This window comes from Macaca fascicularis, chromosome 7 (genome assembly GCF_037993035.2).
Source record: "Macaca fascicularis isolate 582-1 chromosome 7, T2T-MFA8v1.1".
Lineage (NCBI taxonomy): Eukaryota > Metazoa > Chordata > Mammalia > Primates > Cercopithecidae > Macaca > Macaca fascicularis.
The window spans coordinates 113803208-113809995 of record NC_088381.1 but is presented as its reverse complement, the minus strand read 5'-3'; the positions used below and the strand labels follow the sequence as shown (position 1 = coordinate 113809995).

The window sequence follows — 6788 nt, the reverse complement described above, 5'->3', positions numbered from 1 at the left end:
AAATCTTACTATTCTTTTATTTCAATGTTCAATTTATAAAAATCATATAACACCCTTTTGAATTTGGTCAATATGTTCACACACAGAGTTTCCTTTGAAAGATTAATTTTTACAGTCTCTCCACAACTTGCTTGAACATTCAACTGTATTTTATCTAATTTAATACAATCCTTTAACCCTAGGCAACATTGCATTTTGCCATGTTTACTTATAGCATTTTACTAAAAACACATTTTACTGTTTTTACACACCTTGCATGTAAATCGAATTTCAGTAGTCTCAATTACATGTTATAATGGTAACTTTTAGCATTTTTTAACTTTAATGTAAAACCTGGTATGTTGTTTTAATTATATACTAGGTGCAGACAAATCCTGACTCTATCCAGCATAGTTAGGGGCATAGTTAATTTCACACATCCCAGGCCTTACTAAGTTGTAACGTAGGCAGTTTACAATCTTGAAACATTTAGCAAGCCTAGTATCTGACGTACATGATTTAGACCCCCTATTTACATTTTGACAACATTTGCATTTCACTAATTATCTTTAAAACTATTTTTATTTCTTAAATATTAAAGTCATGTGAACTGAAAGTCATTACTGCTTTTATCTTTCCTTTAAAAATATTTGATTTAAGCATTTATTTTTCTTTAAGCCAATTAATTAGAGCTCTTTTTACAGATATCACACACAACACATATATAACTACATAGACCAACAGAAGAAGATCAAGTGTTTATAAGATTTTTCATATATCAATCTCCTAATTGGATTATCAGCTTCTGGGAAGGGTCCATTAAGAGCAGGGCTTAAAAAGCATGCTATTTCTAGGGCCTAATAAATAGGTATAGCTGGAAGACAAAAATAGATTTTGAGAGAGATCTATCTGCCTCTAATTCCTAGGGTTCCACGAGAAAAACACAGGTTTCTCCCAAAATGGAATCCATGGTGCATTTTCCATTTTTACCAAAGAGCCCCGGGCCATCAGATATTATCTTAGGACCTTCCATGCATGCACCAAGAGCAGCAAGACAGAGTGGAGAAAAGTAATTCAGTCAACAGAGAAAGAAACCTTTTCCAGAAAAACAAGATCCAAGAAGAGAACAACATAAAGGTCTTTTAAATATACCTATAACTTGGATATTCACTTTTAATTAAGCTGAGTGCTCTTTAAGAAAATCCTTTTAAATCCATTGTTACCCAACTTTAGGCACACCAAACAGTTAATATTTCTGGCTTTTAAAATTTACAAAAGTAACTTCACAAGTGAAACCAACAAGCCTCTATTAGGTTATGACTAAACCTTGAGTGTACAAGGTATTTTTGAAGGGGTGTTAAGCAGCTTTTACAAAATCCAGAAGTTTTAAAGGCAACTTAGAGAAAGAAGGATTTAAGAAAGGAAGTTAAAAGTTGTTCATTGAGGGGGAAGACAATTAGCAAATGATAAAAGTCACATAGCTATTAACTTGAAAATATTCATTCCCTAAGCCAGGATTGAACCCGTGCTTCATTGTAAAATGGCAGAGGCTAAAAAAAGTACTGCCATGTGGTTACAGGTCACACTCAAGTATGTAAAACAAGATGGAGGCCTGCAGCAAAGGTTGTTACTGACAACTTTACCAGGCTATCTTGAAGTGTGGACTTATATGGAGTTCCAGACCTGCATTCCATTCCACGCTATCCCTCTTTCTGCCTTTTTCATGTGTTTCCTCTCCTTTTCCTGGGCCTCCTCCTGGTTCCTATTATAGAAGACTGAAGTGGCTACCATTAGGGGGTTTTCTAAGGTGCCATCTGGTTCTATAGCCTGTTTCTGAAGCTTGCTTCTGGTGTCAGGGGCCACCTGAGTAAGCCTATCTTTCAAGATTAGCTGTCCCTCAATTGAATTAGGAGATAAGTGTGTTTTACCAAAGCCCTCTCAGGCTTTCTAAAAAGACTGAGACATTTTCATCTAGCTTTTTATCTATCATTGATAGCTTAGAATAGTCAACAGGTTTGGCTCTGGTCCTTTGTAAGCCCTCTGATATACACATCTGAAAGTGTTTTCTTTTCCACTCATCTATGGGATTACTGGGCTTCCAGTTAAGGTTTTCAAGGGACACTGTCTCTCTTCCTACAGGGAATGGGGATTCTGTCTCATTCTCACCCTCTTTCCCCTTTTTGACTCTCTTTCTTTTTTGACTGGCTATGGGAGACATGCTGTTCATCTCCAGATTTCTCTGCTACCTGTAGGGCTGCCTGTTTCTCAGCATCAGTTAGAATTTTAAGAGGATGTAGAGAAATAGGAACACTTGCTTTCCCAGGCAGCTGCCGAAGATGGCGGAGGTGCAGGTCCTGGTGCTCCATGGTCGAGGCCATCTCCTGGGCCCCCTGGCAGTCATCGTGACTAAACAGGTACTGCTGGGCTGGAAGGTGGTGGTCGTACACTGCGAAGGCATCAACATTTCTGGCAATTTCTACAGAAACAAGTTGAAGTACCTGGTTTTCCTCCACAAGTGGATGAACACCAACCCTTCCCGAGGCCCTTACCACTTCTGGGCCCCCAGCCGCATCTTCTGGCGGACGGTGTGAGGCATGCTGCCTCACAAGACCAAGCGAGGCCAGGCTGCCCTGGACCGCCTCAAGGTGTTTGATGGCATCCCACCGCCCTACAACAAGAAAAAGCGGATGGTGGTTCCTGCTGCCCTCAAGGTCGTGAGTCTGAAGCCTACAAGAAAGTTTGCCTATCTGGGGCGCCTGGCTCACGAGGTTGGCTGGAAGTACCAGGCAGTGACAGCCACCCTGGAGGAGAAGAGGAAAGAGAAAGCCAAGATCCACTACCAGAAGAAGAAGCAGCTCATGAGGCTACGGAAACAGGCCGAGAAGAACGTGGAGAAGAAAATTGACAAATACACACAGGTCCTCAAGACCCACGGACTCCTGGTCTGAGCCCAATAAAGACTGTTAATTCCTCATGTGTGGCCTGCCCTTCCTCCATCGTCGCCCTGGAATGTGAGGGACCCAGGGGCAGCAGTAGTCCAGGTGCCACAGGCGGCCAGGAACATAGGAAGCTGGGAGCAAGGAAAGGGTCTTAGTCACTGCCTCCCGAGGTTGCTTGAAAGCACTCAGAGAACTGTGCAGCTGTCATTTATCTATGACCAATAGGAAGAGCAACCAGTTACTGTTAGCAAAAGGGAGCCAGAAGACGGGCTGGAGGGCCCTACCTTGTGAGTGGGGCATCTGTTGGACTTTCCACCTGGTCATATACTCTGCAGCTGTTAGAATGTGCAAGCACTTGGGAACAGCATGAGCTTGCTGTTGTACACAGGGTATTTCTAGAAGCAGAAATAGACTGGGAAGATGTACAACCAAGGGGCCATAGGCATCGCCATGCTCCTCACCTGTATTTTGTAATGAGAAATAAATTGCTTTTAAAGAAAAAAAAGAAAAGAAATAGGAACACTTTTACACCGTTGGTGGGACTGTAAACTAGTTCAACCATTGTGGAAGACAGTGTGGTGAGTCCTCAAGGATCTAGAACTAGAAATACCATTTGACCCAGCCATCCCATTACTGGGCATATACCCAAAGGATTATAAATCATGCTGCTATAAAGACACATGCACACGTATGTTTGTTGCAGCACTATTCACAATAGCAAAGATTTGGAACCAACCCAAATGTCCATCAATGATAGAATGGATTAAGAAAATGTGGCACATATACACCATGGAATACTATGAAGCCATAAAAAAAGATGAGTTCATGTCCTTTGTAGGGACATGGATGAAGCTATAAACCATAATTCTGAGCAAACTATCACAAGAACAGAAAACCAAACACCACATGTTCTCACGCATAGGTGGGAATTGAACAATGAGAATACTTGGACACAGGGTGGGGAACATCACACACTGGGGCCTGTCATGGGGTTTGGGGAGGGGGAGGGATAGCATTAGGAGATATACCTAACGTAAATGATGAGTTAATGGGTGCAGTACACCAATATGGCACATGTATACATATGTAACAAACCTGAACATTGTGCACACGTATCCTAGAACATAAAGTATAACAATTAAAAAAAAATAAAAGAGTAACATAACATTCTTCCAAGAGAGTTTAAATACTTGGGTTAAATCCTGGAAGGCCTCTATGTGTAAGTGAATTTGAAACTTGCCTAGAGAAAACTTGAAGCAAGTTTTCTTGTGTCAAGCTGTGGGCAGGCTTGAAGATGGGTTGTTACTCATCTAGAAAAGAGAGGAGGAGAAGGCATCCCTTAGTTTCCTTCCTCCTTTCGGGGTGACCCAGGATGTAGAAAAAGATAGAAAGGGTATCCCCCTTCTCCTCTTTCCTCTCATCTCCTTTGGGTCCTAGCAACTGATGTAGGTGCTACCCATGGATTCAAGCATGACCTTCACCAATAGATCTGGAGAATATAGCCAGCATAAATAGTCATGTTCACCTGCTTGAGGCCCTAGCTCTCTGCCCTACTGGCTTCTGAGACCCACTTGGCCCATAAGGTTCTTGAGATTCTTAGGGACCCAGGAGAGATTGTGCACTAGTTGAATTTGGGAAAGACCCTTTGATGGAGGGAGTGTCTTAACTCTATCCTTACATCCTCTTACTACCGCATGGGCAAAGTTATAAGTTCCTAGACAATGGAACCAATTGACTTCTAAACATAAGATCCCTTTCTTGCTTAGATGACAAAGTAGCTGGACAATGAACAGGTGCCTCAAATGAATGTAAGAATTGAATGACTGTCTTTCCTCTGATGGGGATAACACTGAGATAAAATCTGTCTTGCTAGGGTAGCTTCCTCCCAGCTGTTGAAAGGAGAATTTTCCTGTCTACAAATAGGGCATAGAGCCTAATCACTGAGAGAGGGACATAAAAGAGAAAGGAATCGGGGAACTAGAGGTTTTGTGCAAAGGGCCCAAAAAGATGCCCACAGAGAAAATTCCCATCCTAATAGGTGGAACTGTAGGGTTTGAAATGTTAGGTAAAAACTCTGACTTCAAATTCTTTTTCCAGGCCAAGGGTAGAAAGAGAGAGTTGAGGCTTAATAGGTTGTCCCCATAATACACTACCCAGCAGAGGAAAACTAATTTGTCTCATAGAAGATTGCTAAGATTTACTGAACAATGCTGAGCTCTTATGTGGACTATTTTAAAAAATGGAGAGAAGGGTATTCTCTCTGGGTGAAATGTTCCCCTATACAGTGTCATGAATGTCTATTATTGAGAAACAAAAAGGCCCTTGCTAGACAAAAGTTAAAGCTGCAATCTTGAAGTTACCCCATCTCTAGAAAATCACAGAAGCAACAATTCTTTGAGTTATATTCCTGGTTACTAAGGCACTTGCTGACTTTTCTTAACAGGAGTATCTCCCCAGACTGTGAAAATACCTACATCATTGCATACAAATAAGGGATAGGAGACATAGTAGCCATGAAAAGAAAGGAAGAAAATGTAATTAAAAGGTTGGAAAGTCCTGACGGCAACACCCTGAGGGGTTGTCAGAGGCTGGAGTTAGTTCAGGGAACTGCAGGTAACACCACAGTATAGCCTCAGCCAGATGCCCTCAGTTGCCCTAGGACCTTCTTCCAACCTCACATGATGGCTAGGTCCTTCATGAAAGGAAATTGGATTGAAACAGAGCCAACATTCCCACCACATGACAGTGATGGGGAGTTGACAAAGTCCTCTCCAGCAAGCCTGTCCCCTGAGTCTTGTAAGGCTGGTAGCCATGCTATTCATCTTTAATTGGCTGGTAGGGACCCACTGTTTTGTTTAATTTAAAAATCTGAGGGTGAGAAGCCTTGGGAATGAAAGTAAAGAGTTGGAGATCCACTCCTACTCACCTTCTAATGTTTCCTTTCTCAGACAATACACAAAAATGTTACGGTCTCACCAATGCACCACAATGCAGCAGTCTCATTGTGAGGTATCACCCATAGTTCTTTGTCTCATAACCTAGAGAATTAAGGAGTATGGAAAAAAGGGTGGCGCTGGAGTGAAGGTTTACTAAGTGAAAGAAGAATGCTCTCCACTGCATATAAAGGGCCCAGAAGAGAATTGCCATTTTTACATAGGGTTTTATATGATACTGATGGGGACTGAGCATCTCATTTGCATGAGCTATAAATTTCTGGTAGCTCCATCCCACCCTCCTAGTGCGCATGCTGACCCTTAGCTTGAGTTACTCCATATTGCTTTGTTCCCCTTACTGCACATGTGTTAGGGGATGGAATTTTCCATTGTGGGCATGTCTGGGCAAGTCACCTGTGTAGCCTTTCTTATCTGTACAGCTGTAGGCATGTCCTAGGCAAGCTCCCCTGTGCAAGTTCCCTTATCTGTGCCTGCAGCTTGAGTTTTCAGGCTGTTACTTTTGTTTGAAAGAACTCAACCAAGGACCCAGCCTAACTGCCTGCCTGACCAGTTTTACCAGTTTTTTCCTTTTTTGTCTCTCATTTGAAACAAAAAGGGAGCAGAGATTATCTCTGCTTCTTTTTGTCATTGCTCTTCCACTTTGCTCTAGTCCTAGTATTCTCTTTCTCTCAGTTACTTATCTGAGTTAGAACTCAGTATGGCCAACCCGATTGAATTTCTCTATGACTTTTATCCCAAGTGCCTGTGACAATCTTATTACAAATTCATAGTTAAATTATGGGGTAGATGAAAGGAAATCTGATTGGCTCCACAAGTTCTAGTTGATTTGTTTCCCTTGGGAAAGTGGTTCTTTCCAGATCCAACCAGTCATGATCAGGAGAAATATGTGGCAAAAATATGACCACTTGGCCTTCCC

General features: G+C 41.9%; 1 pseudogene; it reads left to right on the top strand.

Moving 5' to 3' along the window:
* Nucleotides 1-2289: 2289 nt before the first annotated feature.
* On the top strand, nt 2290-2955 carry LOC102121811 (large ribosomal subunit protein uL13 pseudogene; annotated as a pseudogene).
* Nucleotides 2956-6788: the final 3833 nt, after the last annotated feature.